At 44.1% G+C, this 22,939-nt stretch overlaps 1 protein-coding gene across 3 annotated transcripts in view; it reads left to right on the forward strand.

Annotated features, from left to right (window-relative positions):
- COA1 (cytochrome c oxidase assembly factor 1) overlaps positions 1-22,939 on the forward strand; it is a 152,339-nt gene that overhangs the window by 3,100 nt on the left and 126,300 nt on the right. For 2 of the 3 annotated variants that reach the window (XM_069730185.1, XM_069730183.1), the window contains exon 2: positions 9,314-9,365. The gene's annotated coding sequence lies outside the window, so the exon portion shown is untranslated. Of the gene's footprint in view, positions 1-9,313; positions 9,366-11,078; positions 11,205-22,939 lie in introns of all 3 variants that reach the window. The other variant, XM_069730184.1, reaches the window with a different exon arrangement.

Genomic DNA, 22,939 nt, shown 5'->3' on the forward strand with positions numbered 1-22,939 from the left:
AGGCACAGATGATTGGCCTCGGGGAGACCAAAACATCCAACACTGCGCAGACACCATCACGTGTTTCTCAACGCAGTGATTCCAGAACACTGCCCCCATCCCTTATGGGAAATATGCAGATGCATGTAAAGAAGCTGCGGAGACACCATCACGTGTTTCTCGACGCAAGCAGTGAATAGCCAGGCCTTTCACCGGGAAGGAACAACCACGGGAAGGGCAGCATCCTATGAAGGAAAGCCACCTATGCCAAGCATGGTATCCATCCACAGACAGCTGTTTCGGGGTTTTTGCCCCTCATCAGTGTGGAGTAGAAATCTGGCTATTAGGAGCAGTGCCTAGTAAAAAGGCTATAAAGGCACAGATGATTGGCCTCGGGGAGACCAAAACATCCAACACTGCGGAGACACCTGTTATGGCTGGCAATCAGGCAACACAGCGTGCAGTAATCAGCGCACATACAGAGATCTGGCAATAACCAAAAACAATAGGACAAGCTCTGAGACGTGGAATCTCTGTAGACTGCAGTACCTAATCTATCCTCACACAACTATAAGCAGCAGTGGATTGCGCCTAACAACTACCTATGCAACTCGGCACTGCCTGAGGAGCTGACTAGCCTGAAGATAGAAATACAAGCCTGACTTACCTCAGAGAAATACCCCAAAGGAATAGGCAGCCCCCCACATATAATGACTGTTAGCAAGATGAAAAGACAAACGTAGGAATGAAATAGATTCAGCAAAGTGAGGCCCGATATTCTAGACAGAGCGAGGATAGCAAAGAGAACTATGCAGTCTACAAAAAACCCTAAAACGAAAACCACGCAAAGGGGCAAAAAGACCCACCGTGCCGAACTAACAGCACGGCGGTGCACCCCTTTGCTTCTCAGAGCTTCCAGCAAAAGTTAATAGCAAGCTGGACAGAAAAAACAGAAAACAAACTAGAAGCACTTATCTAGCAGAGCAGCAGGCCCAAGGAAAGATGCAGTAGCTCAGATCCAACACTGGAACATTGACAAGGAGCAAGGAAGACAGACTCAGGTGGAGCTAAATAGCAAGGCAGCCAACGAGCTCACCAAAACACCTGAGGGAGGAAGCCCAGAGACTGCAATACCACTTGTGACCACAGAAGTGAACTCATCCACAGAATTCACAACAGTACCCCCCCCTTGAGGAGGGGTCACCGAACCCTCACCAGAACCCCCAGGCCGACCAGGATGAGCCACATGAAAGGCACGAACAAGATCTGGGGCATGGACATCAGAGGCAAAAACCCAGGAATTATCTTCCTGAGCATAACCCTTCCATTTGACCAGATACTGGAGTTTCCGTCTAGAGACACGAGAATCCAAAATCTTCTCCACAATATACTCCAATTCCCCCTCCACCAAAACAGGGGCAGGAGGCTCCACAGATGGAACCATAGGTGCCACGTATCTCCTCAACAACGACCTATGGAATACATTATGTATGGAAAAGGAGTCTGGGAGGGTCAGACGAAAAGACACCGGATTGAGAATCTCAGAAATCCTATACGGACCAATAAAACGAGGTTTAAATTTAGGAGAGGAAACCTTCATAGGAATATGACGAGAAGATAACCAAACCAGATCCCCAACACGAAGTCGGGGTCCCACACGGCGTCTGCGATTAGCGAAAAGCTGAGCCTTCTCCTGGGACAAGGTCAAATTGTCCACCACCTGAATCCAGATCTGCTGCAACCTGTCCACCACAGAATCCACACCAGGACAGTCCGAAGACTCAACCTGTCCTGAAGAGAAACGAGGATGGAACCCAGAATTGCAGAAAAATGGAGAGACCAAGGTAGCCGAGCTGGCCCGATTATTAAGGGCGAACTCAGCCAACGGCAAAAATGACACCCAATCATCCTGGTCAGCGGAAACAAAACATCTCAGATATGTTTCCAAGGTCTGATTGGTTCGTTCGGTCTGGCCATTAGTCTGAGGATGGAAGGCCGAGGAGAAAGATAGGTCAATGCCCATCCTACCACAAAAGGCTCGCCAGAACCTCGAGACAAACTGGGAACCTCTGTCAGAAACAATATTCTCAGGAATGCCATGTAAACGAACCACATGCTGGAAGAACAAAGGCACCAAATCAGAGGAGGAAGGCAATTTAACCAAGGGCACCAGATGGACCATTTTAGAAAAGCGATCACAGACCACCCAAATGACCGACATTTTTTGAGAAACGGGAAGGTCAGAAATGAAATCCATCGAAATATGTGTCCAAGGCCTCTTCGGGACCGGCAAGGGCAAAAGCAACCCACTGGCACGTGAACAGCAGGGCTTAGCCCTAGCACAAATTCCACAGGACTGCACAAAAGCACGCACATCCCGTGACAGAGATGGCCACCAGAAGGATCTAGCAACCAACTCCCTGGTACCAAAGATTCCTGGATGACCGGCCAGCACCGAACAATGAAGTTCAGAGATAACTTTACTAGTCCACCTATCAGGGACGAACAGTTTCTCGGCCGGACAACGATCAGGTTTATTAGCCTGAAATTTCTGCAACACTCTCCGCAAATCAGGGGAGATGGCAGACACAATGACTCCTTCCTTGAGGATACTCGCCGGCTCAGATAACCCCGGAGAGTCGGGCACAAAACTCCTAGACAGAGCATCCGCCTTCACATTTTTAGAGCCCGGAAGGTATGAAACCACAAAATCAAAACGAGCAAAAAATAACGACCAACGGGCCTGTCTAGGATTCAAGCGCTTGGCAGACTCAAGATAAGTAAGGTTCTTATGATCAGTCAAAACCACCACGCGATGCTTAGCACCCTCAAGCCAATGACGCCACTCCTCGAATGCCCACTTCATGGCCAGCAACTCTCGGTTGCCCACATCATAATTACGCTCAGCAGCAGAAAATTTCCTGGAAAAGAAAGCACATGGTTTGAACACTGAGCAACCAGAACCTCTCTGTGACAAAACCGCCCCTGCACCAATCTCAGAAGCATCAACCTCGACCTGGAACGGAAGAGAAACATCAGGTTGACACAACACAGGGGCACAGCAGAAACGACGCTTCAACTCCTGAAAAGCTTCCACGGCAGCAGAAGACCAATTAACCAAATCAGCACCCTTCTTGGTCAAATCGGTCAATGGTCTGGCAATGCTAGAAAAATTACAGATGAAGCGACGATAAAAATTAGCAAAGCCCAGGAATTTCTGCAGACTTTTTAGAGATGTCGGCTGAGTCCAATCCTGGATGGCCTGAACCTTAACCGGATCCATCTCGATAGTAGAAGGGGAAAAGATGAACCCCAAAAATGAAACTTTCTGCACACCGAAGAGACACTTTGATCCCTTCACGAACAAGGAATTAGCACGCAGTACCTGGAAAACCATTCTGACTTGCTTCACATGAGACTCCCAATCATCAGAGAAGATCAAAATGTCATCCAAGTAAACAATCAAGAATTTATCCAGATACTCACGGAAAATGTCATGCATAAAAGACTGAAAAACAGATGGAGCATTGGCAAGTCCAAACGGCATCACCAGATACTCAAAATGAGCCTCGGGCGTATTAAATGCCGTTTTCCATTCATCTCCTTGCCTGATTCTCACCAGATTATACGCACCACGAAGATCTATCTTGGTGAACCAACTAGCCCCCTTAATCCGAGCAAACAAGTCAGAAATCAATGGCAAGGGATACTGAAACTTAACAGTGATCTTATTAAGAAGGCGGTAATCAATACACGGTCTTAGCGAACCATCCTTCTTGGCTACAAAAAAGAACCCTGCTCCCAATGGTGACGACGATGGGCGAATATGTCCCTTCTCCAGGGACTCCTTCACATAACTGCGCATAGCGGTGTGTTCAGGTACGGACAAATTAAATAAACGACCCTTAGGGAATTTACTACCAGGAATCAAATCGATAGCACAATCACAATTCCTATGCGGAGGTAGGGCATCAGACTTGGACTCTTCAAATACATCCTGAAAGTCCGACAAGAACTCTGGGATGTCAGAAGGAATGGATGACGAAATAGACAAAAATGGAACATCACCATGTACTCCCTGACAACCCCAGCTGGTTACCGACATAGAGTTCCAATCCAATACTGGATTATGGGTTTGTAGCCATGGCAACCCCAACACGACCACATCATGCAAATTATGCAGTACCAGAAAGCGAATAACTTCCTGATGTGCAGGAGCCATGCACATGGTCAGCTGGGCCCAGTACTGAGGCTTATTCTTGGCCAAAGGTGTAGCATCAATTCCTCTCAACGGAATAGGACACCGCAAAGGCTCCAAGAAAAATCCACAACGTTTAGCATAATCTAAATCCATCAGATTCAGGGCAGCGCCTGAATCCACAAACGCCATGACAGAATACGATGACAAAGAGCACATTAAGGTAATGGACAAAAGGAATTTGGACTGTACAGTACCAATAACGGCAGAGCTATCGAACCGCCTAGTGCGTTTAGGACAATTAGAAATAGCATGAGTAGAATCACCACAATAGAAACACAGTCTGTTCAGACGTCTGTGTTCTTGCCGTTCTACTTTAGTCATAGTCCTATCGCACTGCATAGGCTCAGGTTTACTCTCAGACAATACCGCCAGATGGTGCACAGATTTACGCTCGCGCAAGCGACGACCGATCTGAATGGCCAAGGACATGGACTCATTCAAACCAGCAGGCATAGGAAATCCCACCATTACATCCTTAAGAGCTTCAGAGAGACCCTTTCTGAACAATGCCGCTAGTGCAGATTCATTCCACAGAGTGAGTACTGACCACTTTCTAAATTTCTGACAATATACTTCTATATCATCCTGACCCTGGCATAAAGCCAGCAGATTTTTCTCAGCCTGATCCACTGAATTAGGCTCATCGTAAAGCAATCCGAGCGCCAGGAAAAACGCATCGACACTACTCAATGCAGGGTCTCCTGGCGCAAGAGAAAACGCCCAGTCCTGTGGGTCGCCGCGCAAAAAAGAAATAATAATCAAAACCTGTTGAGAAGGATTACCAGAAGAATGAGGTTTCAAGGCCAAAAATAGCTTACAATTATTTCTGAAGCTCAGGAACTTAGTTCTGTCACCAAAAAACAAATCAGGAATCGGAATTCTTGGTTCTAGCATCGATTTCTGATCAATAGTATCTTGAATCTTTTGTACATTTACAACGAGATTATCCATTGAGGAGCACAGAGCCTGAATATCCATGTCCACAGCTGTGTCCTGAAGCACTCTAATGTCTAGGGGAAAAAAAAGACTGAAGACAGAGCTAAGAAAAAAAAATGATGTCAGGATTTCTTTTTTCCCTCTATTGGGAATCATTGGTATGGCTCCTTGTACTGTTATGGCTGGCAATCAGGCAACATAGCGTGCAGTAATCAGCGCACATACAGAGATCTGGCAATAACCAAAAACAATAGGACAAGCTCTGAGACGTGGAATCTCTGTAGACTGCAGTACCTAATCTATCCTCACACAACTATAAGCAGCAGTGGATTGCGCCTAACAACTACCTATGCAACTCGGCACTGCCTGAGGAGCTGACTAGCCTGAAGATAGAAATACAAGCCTGACTTACCTCAGAGAAATACCCCAAAGGAATAGGCAGCCCCCCACATATAATGACTGTTAGCAAGATGAAAAGACAAACGTAGGAATGAAATAGATTCAGCAAAGTGAGGCCCGATATTCTAGACAGAGCGAGGATAGCAAAGAGAACTATGCAGTCTACAAAAAACCCTAAAACGAAAACCACGCAAAGGGGCAAAAAGACCCACCGTGCCGAACTAACAGCACGGCGGTGCACCCCTTTGCTTCTCAGAGCTTCCAGCAAAAGTTAATAGCAAGCTGGACAGAAAAAACAGAAAACAAACTAGAAGCACTTATCTAGCAGAGCAGCAGGCCCAAGGAAAGATGCAGTAGCTCAGATCCAACACTGGAACATTGACAAGGAGCAAGGAAGACAGACTCAGGTGGAGCTAAATAGCAAGGCAGCCAACGAGCTCACCAAAACACCTGAGGGAGGAAGCCCAGAGACTGCAATACCACTTGTGACCACAGAAGTGAACTCATCCACAGAATTCACAACAGACACCATCACGTGTTTCTCAACGCAGTGATTCCAGAACACTGCCCCCATCCCTTATGGGAAATATGCAGATGCATGTAAAGAAGCTGCGGAGACACCATCACGTGTTTCTCGACGCAAGCAGTGAATAGCCAGGCCTTTCCCCCGGAAGGAACAACCACGGGAAGGGCAGCATCCTATGAAGGAAAGCCACCTATGCCAAGCATGGTATCCATCCACAGACAGCTGTTTCGGGGTTTTTGCCCCTCATCAGTGTGGCGTAGGAATCTGGCTATTAGGAGCAGTGCCTAGTAAAAAGGCTTTAAAGGCACAGATGATTGGCCTCGGGGAGACCAAAACATCCAACACTGCGGAGACACCATCACATACAGTAAACCATCTCATATCCCTTTTTTTTTTTTTTACATATTCCGCACTACAAATGTTAGAAGTGTCTGTGCAAAATTTGGGGGCTCTAGGTGTTAAAATAAAGGGTTAAATCGCGGAAAAAACTGGCATGCGCTCCCGCGCAATTTTCTTCGCCAGAGTGGTAAAGCCAGTGACTGAGGGCAGATATTAATAGCCTGGAGAGGGTCCACGGTTATTGCCCCCCTCCCCCCCGGCTAAAAACATCTGCCCCCAGCCACCCCAGAAAAGGCACATCTGGAAGATGCGCCTATCCTGGCACTTAGCCTCTCTCTTCCCACTCCCCTGTAGCAGTGGGATATGGGGTAACGAAGGGTTAATGTCACCTTGCTATTGTAAGGTGACATTAAGCCAGGTTAATAATGGAGAGGCGTCAATAAGACATCTATCCATTATTAATCCTATGTTCTTAAAGGGTTAAAGAAAACCCACACACATTAGGAAAAATAATTAAAAAAAAATAAAGACACAGGGTGTTGTAATAGTTTATTAAACGCTCAATCCATTTGAAGACCCTTGTCACCCGAAACAAAGTTAAAATAAAAAGACAACAATATCCCATACCTCTCCAGCATTACAGTCAAGTCCCATCAGAAGGTGTTAATTAATTTTACAAGCAGAAGCTCTGCTAATGCAGCTGTGCTCCTAACTGTAAAAACTGGGGAATGAATGGACTACAGGGGAACGTAGCGACCTAGACTCGCGGTGCTGCGCCCCCTGCTAATATAAACTCATATGAACTTGAGCGTGGGAATTTTTCTGAATATTTTGTGAATGTTCCCACGGTGTTTATTCAGGTTTTCACGCAGCTGAATTTTCACATGAATCCCGCACCTCAGCTCACTTGCATTTTTACCGCATGCTTTTTTGTCTCTTTGATTTGTTATTAGATGTGAAAAGATACAGATAAATGGATATGGAGTAGATAAATATCCTTGATATATATAATTAGTGCCGTGCATTTGTAGTTTACTGTACATGGATTAACCAAATAGATAGTTTAAGAAAATTACATGGGTTCTCCCTATTTTTTATAACCAGCAAAGGTAAAGCAGACAGGTACGGTTTATATTAGGCTGGGAAGGTCCCTGGTTATTGGACCCTTCCCAGCCTAAAAATACAACTCTGCAGCTGCCCCAGAATTGGCTCATCACATTAGATGTGCCAATTCTGGTGCTTTCCCTGGCTCTTCCCGACCCGATTGCCCTTACAATGGGGTTAATGGTTGTTGGGCTTGATGACAGCTGTAATTTGTCAAAAATCAAATCAGCCCTCGACCCCTGGGGTTAGTATTGGATAGGAGTCTATCAGACACCTTCATTACTATCCCTGTAATAAAAAAAAATTAAAACCACAAAAAAAAAAAATTGCTGGTCCGAAGTAATTCCAATGAATTTGAAGTAGTCCTGAAACTGATACCTGAAAAACATAGAAAGACAGAAATAAAGACTACTTCCTCGCTCACCAATTTATTACCCAAAATGTTGACATGCAAGTCCAATGTAGTCACGTTCCTTGATGTCTCCGATGCTAGTGTAAACAGGTGCCAACCAAAAAACGTATAACTGGAAAAACTATAAGGTTGCACCATGAATTACCAAGAATGATTACTCTAGAACATTGAAACTGCATTACTGCCATAGAAAATGGGGAAAAAAGGAAAAAAACGCTAGATAATGTATATATGAAATATTCATCTGTAAAATTGCTATGAAAAATACCGGAAAAAAAGAAGGTACTTAGCGCATAGATTGACTAATATATGTGAGCCCAACTGCCACGTCGAGGCGTCTTTCAAAGTTGGGTCCCTGTCCCTGATATGTCATATCTGAACTTTGAAGGACGCCTTGACATGGCAGTTGGGCTCACATATATTAGCCAATCTATGCGCTAAGTACCTTCTTTTTTACTGTATTTTTCATAGCAATTTTGCAGATGAATATTTCATATATATTGTACATTATAAAGCGTTTTTTTTCCTTTTTCCCATTTTCTTTGGCAGTACATGACGTCAAGCTAAGGGGTTAGTAATGGAGAGGCATCTATAAGACGCAAAAATAGCACACTGAGAGAAGTCCTTCATTTGTACAAAGCACTCCCCCGCCCTTTTTTATCTATTTATTACCTTTAACACATCAAATATTCCACTGTAAATCCATCCCACATTGAACTCCCAACTCTGCTACATCTGGATGGTGTGTTGAGTGGTGACATGAGTGACTGCTCAGCAAGCCAGCCTGAACACAGTGACAGTAGCATGAGAGCACGCCTGCAGTGAAGGGTGGCGACGTCTGTAAGGTGACCGGAGTTCATCGGCTATGAACTACGGTAACCTTACTGATGTCACCGCTGGCAGCATTGAGAAATTTCTTCTGGATCTAGGCAGAGGAGGAGAGCAAAGCCTGATCTGAGCTTAGTCATGTGTGGTGCAGACTGACGGTCACTTCAGCTGACAAGCCCTGTGATACGCTTCCTAATGATCAGCACATCCCAGCATTTGTCAGCTGATGGGACGGCGCTCCAAAGCATCTGCAGGATCCAGCCAGAGAAGAAGAGTATGATCTGAGCATGCTCAGACTGGTGTCACTCACTGAGAAGTAGTCGCACCCCCACCGATCGGAAGTAGCAGTGGCTGCATCATAACAGAGGATTATATGACCCACACAGATGAGTTTACAGGAGCAGGGCAGGTAATAGCAGTATGTTAGAAAACCTATTATTAGGAAGAGTTAGGACACATGAAAGGAGATTAAATTAGTAGTGGAAAACCCCTTTAAGTAATTAACATTGACTTTCCTATTTATTCACAGGCCAAAGTGTACAAAGAGTTAATGCTGGAAAAACTTTAAAACTATTCCTCAGGTAGGTAAAATTTTCAGACCACCCTGTTAATTCTGAAATACTTTGGGTCCGATTCATCATTTGTATTTGTTTAAGTCATTTTTCTATTTTGACTTGTGATTTTCTCTGACTTTTTTGCGACACATTCATCAACTTGGTGCACGCGATTCCTGAATTTTACGCAAAGTCCAAAATGTCTTTAACTAGTTTTATCATGAAAACATTGCAAAAAAAAATGCTCCACAAAAAGCTGACGTGCAAAAAATCACTCCAAAGAGAGGGGATGGAGTAGATTTGTTCCAATTTTTGTGACTTTTAAAAAAAAAAAAAAAAGTTTAATTTCAGGAATTAGTATAAAACGTCTAGAAAAGCCACATTGACGTATAAACCAAAAAACTAAACCACAAAAGAAAACTTGAAAAAAGGCATAAATAAAAAAAGATCACTAATTAAGAGGTATTTACTAGTGATGAGCGAATGTGCTCCTTGCTCGGGTTTTCCCGAGCACTCGTGGGTTTTCTCTGAGTATTTGTGAGTGCTCGGAGATTTAGTTTTTTTTGACTCAGCTGCATGATTTACAGCTGCTAGCCAGGCTGAGTACATGTGGGGGTTGCCTGGCTACTAGGGAATCCCCACATGTAATCAAGCTGTCTAGTAGCTGTAAATCATGTAGCTGCGGCAAGGAAAACTAAATCTCTGAGCATTCACAAATACTCGGAGACCACCCGAGCGTGCTCGGCGAAACCCGAACAACGAGTACACTCGCTCATAATAATAATAATCTTTATTTTTATATAGCGCTAACATATTCTGCAGTGCTTTACAGTTTTGTACACATTATCATCACTGTCCCCCGTTGGGGCTCACAATCTAGAATCCCTATCAGTATGTCTTTTGGAATGTGGGAGGAAACCGGAGTGCCCGGAGGAAACCCACGCAAACACGGAGAGAACATACAAACTCTTTGCAGATGTTGTCCTGGGTGGGATTAGAACCCAGGACCCCAGCGCTGCAAGGCTGCAGTGCTAACCACTGCGCCACTGTGCTGCCCGTGCTCATCACTAGTATTCACGCCAAAAAACTGATGCAAATGCAGTGATGAATCAGACTTTTTTTCTCTAAGTGACTTTGCACCAGGTGTCGCCTTAATGCCCGGCTCATAGTGCTCCCCACTACACAGTGTGGGGGCAGAGCGGACTAAGCTCTCCACTTCCACAAGAGGCCAATTACCGCACAATTGTGTAACTACATCATGCAGCAGTTGGCCATCATAGACAGAAATTTGGCCATACCATCTGGTCCTACCCTTAGGTTGCGCTCACATGTAGCAGTCATGCTGCAGCGTTTACCCAACAAATATCCAACACATTTGGAAATATTTGTGACCCATTCACAGTCGAGGTGGGCCGCAGCGAAAAAGTGGAAAGGCCGCAGCGTTTTATACCATGCTGGGGGGTAAAAACCAGATAAGATGAATAAAAAATGATCCTTTTGTAACCCTTTAACAAGCACCCCCTACCTTAGTGCCCCTGTTCCCTGTGTGTTTAGTGCAGCAGGTTCCTCACACCATTATTCCCCTGCTTCAGACCTCTTCATATAAGTTCCACCTACTGCAATTGTTCCCCATTCTTAGACCTCATTCAGCCAGACAGGTTTTCTATACATGTTTTTCCATAGGTAGAACATGCACCCGTTATGGGTTTATATGAACTCGTTTTTTTTTTACGTATATAGACTGCGGTCCCGATTCATCAAGACCGGCATTTTTCCCGCCGTTCATGAGGTAGAGGTGTGCTGGATCATTACAGTCAATGGCCCGTCATTGTCTGCACGCCAAGCCCTTTTTCCACGGCTTCAGATGTAAGTCCTTACAGAGCCACTGACATGACGGTAAAATGCAATGCGAACTTGGACTGAGACTTTTAATAACTAAGCGGATGTTGTGTCCATTCTGAAGATGCCATTACGTCATAGTGAAGAATATGTTTTTTTATATTTGCCTATGTATATATGGCTGTGATTCCAGGTAATTAAAGGGTAAACTCTGCAGCAATAGTTAATAAATTATCCTTGAAATGAGGCATACTTTATATGAGAAAAAAAATGTACAATGGGTACGGAAAGTATTCAGACCCCTGTACATTTTTCACTCTTTGTTTCATTGCAGCCATTTGGTAAATTCAAAAAAGTTCATTTTTTTCTCATTAATGTACACTCTGCACCCCATCTTGACTGAAAAAAACCCAGAAATGTAGAAGTTTTTACAAATTTATTAAAAAAGAAAAGCTGAAATATCACATGGTCATAAGTATTATTATGTAAGTCACATGCTGACCATTTCCTTGTGATCCTCCTTGAGATGGTTCTACTCCTTCATTGAAGTCCAGCTGTGTTTAATTAAACTGATAGGACATGATTTAGGAAGGCACACACATCTATATAAGACCTCACAGCTCACAGTGCATGTCAGACCAAATGAGAATCATGAGGTCAAAGGAGCTGGCCAAGGAGCTCAGAGACAGAATTGTGGTAAGGAACAGATCTGGCCAAGGTTATAACAGAATTTCTGCAGTACTCAAGGTTCCTAAGAGCACAGTGGCCTCCATAATCCTTAAATGGAAGAAGTTTGGGACCACAAGAAGTCTTCCTAGACCTGGCCGTCCAGCCAAACTGAGGAATTGTGGGAGAAGAGCCTTGGTGAGAGAGGTAAAGAAGAATCCAGAGATGCAGTAGGGAGATGGGAGAAAGTTCCACAAAGTCAACTATCACTGCAGCCTTCCACCAGTCGGGCCTTTATGGCAGAGTGGCCCAACAGAAGCCTCTCATCAGTACAAGACATATGAAAGCCCGCATAGAGTTTGCTAAAATAACACATGAAGGACTCCCAGACTATGAGAAATAAGATTCTCTGGTCTGATGAGACGAAGATAGACCTTTTTGGTGATAATTCTAAGCTGTATGTGTGGAGAAAACCAGGAACTGCTCATCCTCTACCCACCCTACCCAATACAATCTCAACAGTGAAACATGGTGATGGCAGCATCATGCTATGGGGGTGTTTTCCAGCTGCAGGGACAGGACGACTGGTTGTCATTGAAGGAAACATGAATGCGGCCAAGTACAGAGTTATCCTGGAAGAAAACCTCTTCCAGAGTTCTCTGGACCTCAGACTTAGCTGAAAGTTCACCTTCCAACAAGACAATGACCCTAAGAACACAGCTAACATAACAAAGGAGTGGCTTCAGAACAACTCTGTGACCATTCTTGACTGGCACAGCCAGAGCCCTGATCTAAACCCATTTGAGTATCTCTGGAGAGACCTGAAAATGGCTGCCCACCAACATTCACCATCCAACCTGATGGAACTGGAGAGGATCTGCAAGGGAGAATAGTAGAGGATCCCCAAATCCAGTTGTGACAACTTGTTGCATCATTCCCAAGAAGGCTCATGACTGTACTAGCTCAAAGGGTGCTTCTACTCAATACTGAGCAAAGGGTCTGAATACTTATGACCATGTGATATTTCAGTATTTCTTTTTTAATAAATTTGCAAACATTTCTACATTTCTTTTTTTTAGTCAAGATGGGGTGCAGAGTGTACATTAACCCCTTAGTGACAGAGCCAATTTGGTACTTAATGACCGAGCCAATTTTTGCAATTCTGACCACTGTCACTTTATGAGGTTATAACTCTGGAACGCTTCAATGGATCCCGTTGATTCTGAGATTGTTTTTTCGTGACATATTGTACTTCATGTTAGTGGTAACATTTCTTCGATATTACTTGCGATTATTTATGATAAAAACGGAAATATGGCGAAAATTTTTAAAATTTTGCAATTTTCAAACTTTGTATTTTTATGCCCTTAAATCAGAGAGATATGTCACAAAAAATAGTTAATAAATAACATTTCCCACATGTCTACTTTACATCAGCACAATTTTGGAACCAAATTTTTTTTTTTGTTAGGGAGTTATAAGGGTTAAAAGTTGACCAGCAATTTCTCATTTTTACAACACCTTTTTTTTTTAGGGACCACATCACATTTGAAGTCATTTTGAGGAGTCTATATGATAGAAAATAACCAAGTGTGACACCATTCTAAAAACTACACCCCTCAAGGTTCTCAAAACCACATTCAAGAAGTTTATTAACCCTTTACGTGCTTCACAGGAACTGAAACAATGTGGAAGGAAAAAAATGAACATTTAACTTTTTTTGCAAACATTTTAATTCAGAACCATTTTTTTTATTTTCACATGTGTAAAAACAGAAATGTAACCATAAATTTTGTTATGCAATTTCTCCTGAATACGCCAATACCCCATATGTGGGGGTAAACCACTGTTTGGGCGCACCGCAGAACTTGGAAGTGAAGGAGCGCCGTTTGACTTTTTCAATGCAGAATTGGCTGGAATTGAGATCGGACGCCATGTCACGTTTAGAGAGCCCCTGATGTGCCTAAACAGTGGAAACCCCCCACAAGTGACACCATTTTGTAAACTAGACCCCTTAAGGAACTTATCTAGATGTGTGGTGAGCACTTTGAACCCCCAAGAGCTTCACAGAAGTTTATAACGTAGAGCCGTGAAAATAAAAAATCGCATTTGTTTACACAAAAATGATCTTTTCGCCCACAAATTCTTATTTTCACAAGGGTAACAGGAGAAATTAGACCACAAAAGTTGTTGTGCGATTTCTCCTGAATACGTCGATACCCCATATGTGGGGGTAAACGACTGTTCGGGCGCACCGCAGAGCTTGGAAGTGAAGGAGCGTCGTTTTACTTTTTCAATGTAGAATTGTCAGGAATTGAGATTGGACGCCATGTTTCGTTTGGAGAGCCCCTGATGTGCCTAAACAGTGGAAACCCCCCACAAGTGACCCCATTTTGGAAACTAGACCCCTTAAGGAACTTATCTAGATGTGTGGTGAGCACTTTGAACCCCCATGTGCTTCAGAGAAGTTTATAACGTTGAGCCGTGAAAATAAAAAATTGCATTTTTTCTACAAAAATGATCTTTTTGCCCCCAAATTTTTATTTTCACAAGGGTAACAGGAGAAATTAGACCACAAAAGTTGTAGTGCAATTTCTCCTGAGTACGTCGATACCCAATATGTGGGGGTAAAGCACTGTTTGGGCGCACTGCAGAGCTTGGAAGAGAAGGAGTGCCGTTTTACTTTTTCAATGTAGAATAGTCTGGAATTGAGATTGGACGCCATGTCGCGTTTGGAGAGCCCCTGATGTGCCTAAACAGTGGAAACCCCCACAAGTGACCCAATTTTGGAAACTAGACCCCCCATGGAACTTATCTAGATGTGTGGTGAGAACTTTGAATGCCCAAGTGCTTCACAAAAGTTTAGAATGCAGAGTCGTGAAAATAAAAAATAATTTTTTTTTCCACAAAAAACATTTTTTAGCCCCCAATTTTTTATTTTCGCATGGGTAACAAGAGAAATCGGACACCAAAAGTTGTTGTCCAATTTGTCCTGAGTAGGCTGGTACCCCATATATGGGGGTAAACCACTGTTTGGGCGCACGGCAGAGCTCGGAAGGAAGGAGCGCCGTTTTGGACTGTAGACTTTGATAGAATGGTCTGTGGGCGTTATGTTGCGTTTGCAGAGCCCCTGATGTACCTAAACAGTAGTAACCCCCCACAAGTGACCCCATTTTGGAAACTAGAACCCCCAAGGAACTTATCTAGATGTGTGGTGAGAACTTTGAATGCCCAAGTGCTTCACAGAAGTTTAGAATGCAGAGTCGTGAAAATAAAAAAATATTTTTTTTTCCACAAAAAAGATTTTTTAGCCCCCAAGTTTTTATTTTCACAAGGGTAACAGGAGAAATTGGACCCCAAAAGTTGTTGTCCAATTTATCCCGAGTACACTGATGCCCCATATGTGGGGGTAACCCACTGTTTGGGCGCACGGCAGAGCTCAGAAGGGAGGGAGCACCATTTGACTTTTTGAGCGCAAAATTGGCTGTCGTGTTTGGAGACCCCCTGATGTAACTAAACAGTGGAAACCCCCTAATTCTAGCTCCAACCCTAACCCCAACACACCCCTAACCCTAATCCCAACCCAATCCATAATCCTAATCACTAACCCTAACGATAATCACAACCCTTACCCCAAAACAACCCTAATGTCAACCCTAACCATAACCCTAATCAAAACCCTAAATCCAACACACCCCTAATCCTAATCTCAACCCTAACCTCAAACCTAACCCTAATCCCAATACACCCCTAATCACAACCCTAACCTTAACCCTAATCCCAAACCTAACCCTAATCCCAAGCGTAACCCTAATGCCAACCCTAACCCTAATACCAACTCTAATCCAAACCCTAACCCTAATCCCAAATCTAACCCTAACTTTAGCCCCAACCCTAGCCCTAACTTTAGCCCCAACCCTAACCCTAAAGCTACTTTCACACTTGCGTCGTTTGGCATCCGTCGCAATCCGTCGTTTTGGACAAAAAACGGATCCTCCAAATGTGCCCGCAGGATGCGTTTTTTGCCCATAGACTTGTATTGCCGACGGATTGTGACGGATGGCCACACGTCGCGTCCGTCGTGCACTGGATCAGTTGTGTTTTGGCGGACCGTCGGCACAAAAAACGTTCAATGTAACGTTTTTTTGTATGTCGCGTCCGCCATTTCTGACCGCACGTGCGTGGCCGTAACTCCGTCCCATCCTCCCCAGGACATAGATTGGGCAGCGGATGCGTTGAAAAACTACATCCGCTGCCCACGTTGTGCACAATTTTCACAACGTGCGTCGGTATGTCGGGCCGACGCATTGCGACGGCCCCGTACCGACGTAAGTGTGAAAGAACCCTAACCCTGAATTTAGCCCCAACCCTAACCCTAGTCCTAGCCTTAGCCCTAACCCTAGCCCTAACCCTAGCCCTAACCCTAGCCCTAACCCTAGCCCTAATTTTAGCCCCAACTGCTGTTCTCCTGCCGGCCGGCAGATGGAGACAGATGGCGGGCGCACTGCGCATGCGCCCGCCATTTTCTTTTGCCGGCGGCCAGGAGGAGCAGCAGGAGGACCCAGGGACACAGGTGAGTATGGCAGGGTCCCTGAATCCCCCTATTTCTCTGTCCTCTGATGTGCGATCACATCAGAGGACAGAGAATTACACTTTAATTTTTTTTTTTTTTTTTGCGGTCGCCGGTAAACAGTTAATTACCGGCGATCGCAAAACAGTGGTCGGTAAAACCGACCCTGATCATGCTCTTTGGGGTCTCGGCTACCCCCGGCAGCCGAGACCCCAAAGATTCTCCCGGGGCGGACTCCGTTAAAAGGCGTATCGGCGGTCGCTAAGGGGTTAATGAGAAAAAATGAACTTTTTTGAATTTACCAAATGGCTGCAATGAAACAAAGAGTGAAAAATGTAAAGGAGTCTGAATACTTTCCGTACCCACTGTATATATATAGAGAGATAGAAAAATAGGCATCTAATGTGTATTGCCAACCCATTATGGAGACCTACTCTTGTTGCCAAACACGTAACATTTTCTATTGCCAGCACAAGACCTCATTCACATTACGTTATGGTCGGAATTCTGTCGGCAGCTCCTGTTAAAACACTTGGAAAACGCTATTCAGACTTTCTCTAGAAGTCACTGGCGGACACAGACAGAAGAGGACTTCTGTACAAGAACAATATATGGGCCTTTGCAGTCCAGTAGCTCATCATAATGCACCGTTCCATTTACTGTGGAGGTTGAAATGGGCCCCCTTACCTCCTGGGCCCCTGTGCGGCTGCACAGGTTCCACCATTGATGTGTCTGCCCCTGCTATAAGTAGCTTTTTAAGAGAATGAGGCCGAAGGAGACTCAAATATGAAATATTGGACTGACTTTGACCTCAGTTCCATTGCTGACCTTCTGTACAGTGAGCAGTGACTGAAGCTGCACCCCAAACCCTGAAAGCCGGAGTAATAAAGCTCATTTCCTCCGGGTGCCAATCTTTCAGTGTAGCGGCCACGTGGCTTTACAACTCTTAACCCGGAGCTTTTTTTGGTTTTGCGTTTTCGTTTTTCGCTCCCTTCCTTCCCAGAGCCATAACTTTTTAATTTTCCATCAATATGGTCAACTGAGGCCTTATTTTTTGCAGGACGAGTTGTACTTCTGAACGACACCATTGGTTTTACCATGTCATGTACTAGAAAACGGGGAAACAATTCCAAGTGCGGTGAAATTGCAAATACAGTTTTTTTGTTTGGCTTTTTTGCTAGGTTCACTAAATGCTAAAACTGACCTGCCGTTATGATTCTCCATGTCAATACGAGTTTGTAGACACCAAACATGTCTAGGTTCTCTTTTATCTAAGTGGTGAAAAAATATTCCAAACTTTGCTAAAAAAAAAAAAAATTGCGCAATTTTGTGATACCTGTAGCGTCTCCATTTTTCGTGATCTGGGGTTGAGTGATGGCTCATTTTTTGCGTGCTGAGCTGACATTTTTAATGATACCATTTTGGTGCAGATATGTTCTTTTAATCGCTCGTTATTGCATTTTAATGCAATGTCACGGCCACCAAAAAAATGTAGTTCTAGCGTTTTGACTTTTTTTCTCGCTACGCCGTTTAGCGATCATGTTAATCTTTCTTTTTATTGATAGATCAGGCGATTCTGAAGGCGGCCATACCAAATATGTGTATGTTTAATTTTTTTTTTTAATCGTTTTATTTTGAATGGGGCAAAAGGGGGGTGATTTGAACTTTTATATTTTTTTATTTTTTTCATATTTTAACCCCTTTCTGACCTCGGACGGGATAGTACGTCCGAGGTCAGAAGCCCCGCTTTGATGCGGGCTCCGGCGGTGAGCCCGCATCAAAGCCGGGACATGTCAGCTGTTTTGAACAGCTGACATGTGCCCGTAATAGGCGCGGGCAGAATCGCGATCTGCCCGCGCCTATTAACTAGTTAAATGCCTCTGTCAAACGCAGACAGCGGCATTTAACTACCGCATCCGGCCAGGCGGCCGGAAATGACGGCATCGCCAACCCCCGTCACATGATTGGAGGTCGGCGATGCTTGTACATTGTAACCCTAGAGGTCCTTGAGACCTCTATGGTTACTGATCACCGGTAGCTGTGAGCGCCACCCTGTGGTCGGCGCTCACAGCACACCTGATTTTCTGCTACATCGCTAGATCGCTGCTATGTAGCAGAGCCGATCGTGCTGTGCCTGCTTCTAGCCTCCCATGGAGGCTATTGAAGCATGGCAAAAGTTAAAAAAAAAAAAAGTTAAAAAAAATGAAAAAAATATAAAAGTTTAAATCACCCCCCTTTCGCCCCAATCAAAATAAATCAATAAAAAAAATCAAATCTACACATATTTGGTATTGCCGCGTTCAGAATCGCCCGATCTATCAATTAAAAAAAAGCATTAACCTGATCGCTAAACGGCGTAGCGAGAAAAAAAATCGAAACGCCAGAATTACGCTTTTTTGGTCGCAGCGACATTACATTAAAATGCAATAACAGGCGATCAAAAGAATGTATCTGCACCAAAATGCTATAATTAAAAACGTCAGCTCGGCACGCAAAAAATAAGCCCCAACCGACCCCAGATCATGAAAAATGGAGACGCTACGAGTATCGGAAAATGGTGCAATATTGTTTTTTAGCAAAGTTTGGAATTTTTTTTCACCACTTAGGTAAAAAATAACCTAGTCATGTTAGGTGTCTATGAACTCGTACTGACCTGGAGAATCATAATGTCAGGTCAGTTTTAGCATTTAGTGAACCTAGCAAAAAAGCCAAACAAAAAACAAGTGTGGGACTGCACTTTTTTTGCAATTTCACCGCGCTTGGAATTTTTTTCCCGTTTTCTAGTACACGACATGGTAAAACCAATGATGTCGTTCAAAAGTACAACTCGTCCCGCAAAAAATAAGCCCTCACATGGCCAAATTGACGGAAAAATAAAAAAGTTATGGCTCTGGGAAGGAGGGGAGTGAAAAACGAACACGGAAAAACGGAAAATCCCAAGGTCATGAAGGGGTTAAAAAACTTTTTTTACTTTTGGCATGCTTCAATAATCTCCATCGGAGGCTAGAAGCTGACACAACTTTATCGGCTACATATCGGCTCTGTTACACAGAGACCATGCTCAGATCGCCTCTATGTAGCAGAATTACAGACTTGCTATGAGGGCCGACCACAGCGTGTTGTTCATAGCATTCCTGCATCAATAACCATAGAGGTCTCAAGGAGACCTCTGTTTGTCCTGACGACGCACCGATGACCCCCCCAATCATTTAATCGCTTATTAAATGCTGCTGTCAGAGTATGACTTGTATTAACTAGTTAATAGGTGCAAGTGGATCGCAATTCCACCCGCGCCTATTGCGGGTACATGTCGGCTGTTCAAAACAGCTGACATGTCCCGGGTTTGATGCGGGCTCACCAACAGAGACCACATCAAAGCAGGGGATACTGCCGTCGGACGTACTATTCCAGGGTTTAAAAGCAGACTAAACCCATATATGTAGGTTACTAGCATTTGGGGACATGACGGTTCCCCTGTTCCCTTTAAGGCTATGTTCACACTATGGTTTATGGCCTCCATTTAATGGGAATCTGTCAACACATTTGACCTATCTACACAGTCCTCCCTGTGTGTCTTATCAGATGCCTTCTGGATAAATGATCTTTTATCAGTTAATATAAATAATCTTTTCCCGGCTGTGGAAGATAACTCGGCTTCCAGATGTTATTATACATGAAGGGGAGTTACCAGTGTGATGTGTAATGGCCACTCTCTGGTCTCCTGCTCTCACTGCAGAGCTGAGAGAGTAGCTTAACATGTGTTTGCAAGAAGACAAGTTTAATTTCTCCTGTTCTGTGTTAGTTACTTGTCTCACACTGGTAACTCTCCCTTCATGTAAAATAATCTCTGGAGGCAGAGTTGTTCCAGGCACCATCCTCCTCATAGCCTGGAAGAGGTCACATAGGGAGGTATGTTTTCAGCTGTCTATAACCTGTGTGTCCATATTAATAGTATAGGTAGGTCAAATGTGGTGACAGATTCCCTTCAACCCCTTAACCCCCAGGCCATTTTCCGTTTTTGTGTTTTCGTTTTTTGTCTCCTTCCCAGAGCCATAACTTTTTTATTTTTCGGTCAATATGGCCATGTGAGGGCTTGTTTTCTGCGGGACGAGTTGTACTTTTGAACAACACCATTGTTTTTAGCATATCATGTACTTGAAAGCGGAAAAAAATTCCAAGTGCGGTGAAATTCAATAAAGTGCAATTCCACAGTTGTTTATTCTTGTCTTTTTTTTCATCATGTTCACCAAATGCTAAAACTGACCTGCCATTATGATTCTCCAGGTCATTGCGAGTTCATATACACCAAACATGTCTAGGTTCATTTTTATTTAAGTGGTGAAAAAAAATCCAAATTTAGTAAAAAAAAAAAAAGCGCCATTTTCTGAGACTTAGGCTATGTTCACACGTTCCTGATTTCCCTCCTTTTTTTTCAGGACTAAAAACCGCAGCTCTTGGCAGAAAACGCAGGTCCTTTTTTTGGTGCTTTTTTGGTGCGTTTTTTGATGCGTTTTTTGATGCGTTTTTTTATGCAGTTTTCTATGCAGAGTCTGTGTGTTTTCTAGGAAGTTTTTTAGGGTTAAAATGGCTGAAAATACCCTAACCCTAACCCTACCCCTAACCCTAACCCTATTCTAACCTTAGTGGAAAAAATAAAAATTCTTAATTTTTTTATTGTCCCTACCTATGGGGGTGACAAAGGGGGGGGGGGGGGGGTCATTTACTATTTTTTTTATTTTGATCACTGAGATATAACCTATCTCAGTGATCAAAATGCACTTTGGAACGAATCTGCCGGCCGGCAGATTCGGCGGGCGCACTGCGCATGCGCCCGCCATTTTGCAAGATGGCAGCGCCCAGGGAGAAGACGGCCGGACGGACACCGGGAGGCCGGGTAAGTATAAGGGGGGGAGATGAGGGCACGGGGGGGGCATCGGAGCATGGGGGGGTGGCATCGGAGCATGGGGGGGTGGGATTGGAGAACGGGGGGGCAGCCACACTGCAGCGGTTCTGCACCACAAACCGCAGTAAAACCCGCAGATATATTTTTCATCTGCGGGTTTTACTGCGGGTTTGACCTCACAATGGAGGTCTATGGGTGCAGAACCGCTGCAGTTCCGCAAAAAGAAGTGACATGGTACTTCTTTTTTACCGCGGCTATTCAGCGCGGCTTTTTCCGCGATTTTCCGCAATGTGGGCACAGCAGTTCCTGTTTTCCATAGGGTACATTGTAATGTACCCTGCATGGAAAACAGCTGTGGACCCGCAGCGGGAAAATCGCGGCGATTCCGCATGAAAAAAAGGATGGTGTGAACATGGCCTTATAGCGTCTCCATTTTTCGTGATCTCGGTTTGGGTGAAGGCTTATTTTTTTGCACACTGAGCTGGCGTTTTTATTGATACAATTTTGGTGTAGATACGATCTTTTGATCACCCGTTATTGCTTTTTATTGCAATGTAGCGGTGATCAAAAACGTAATTCTGGCGTTTTAATTTTTTTTTGTTACGCCATTGAGCGATCAGGTTAATTTTTTATATTGATAGATTGGGCAATTCTGAATACGGCGATACCATATATGTGTATGTTTAATTTTTTTTTATTGCTTTATTTTGAATGGGGTGAAAGGGGGGTGATTTGAACTTTTATATATATTTATATATTTTTTTAAAGACTCTTTTTGTACTTTTTCTCCATGGGAGACTAGAAGCTGCAGTACTTTGATCGCCTCTGCTACACACAGGCGATGATCAGATCACCTGTGTGTAGCAGAAATGCTCACTTGTTATGAGCTCCGACCGTGGGGAAATTGCAATCTGGAAATTGACAACCACAGAGGTCTGCTGCAGACCTCTGGTTGTCATGCCGACCCATCGTCGACCCTCGATCATGTTACGGAGTCACTGATGCATGGTGTCAGTGACATCATTCCTGTAAGCGCAAGTTGAATGCCGCTGTCTGAGATTGACAGTGGCATTTAACTAATTAACAGCCGCGAGTGGATCCACCCGTGGCTGTTGCGGGCACATATCAGCTGTATAGGTCAGCTGTCATGTGCTGGAAAGGTGCGGACTCAGCGCCGGAGCCTACAACAAACGGGGAATATGACGTGTGTATTATTACAGCACATGTCGGAAAGGGGTTAAAGGGAACCTGTCAGCAGGATTGTGCACAGTAACCTACAGACAGTGTCCGGTCGGCTCCGTTATACTGATTAAAATGATATCTGGGGTGATGAAATCTGTCTTGTGGTTGTTGTTTAATCTTTATTTTCAGTTTTGAATTAATGATATGCTCATTCTCCGGGGCGGCCTGTGGGGGGTCTTTACCCTTGTTACCCTTTTGCTCTTTACTATATGTGAAATGGAGGCTATGGCGGACTCTGGCATCCATAGACTTCCTTGCTTGAAAACTTTAGCTGTTTAACAAATCATTTTTTCTTACTTAATCCTGCAGGATAGAAGATCATAGTCTCCGGTGACAAACTTCCCTTTTTTATGATTTTTGTGTACTGTCCACTAGATGTCA

The sequence above is a fragment of the Ranitomeya imitator genome, chromosome 6 (assembly GCF_032444005.1).
Source record: "Ranitomeya imitator isolate aRanImi1 chromosome 6, aRanImi1.pri, whole genome shotgun sequence".
Lineage (NCBI taxonomy): Eukaryota > Metazoa > Chordata > Amphibia > Anura > Dendrobatidae > Ranitomeya > Ranitomeya imitator.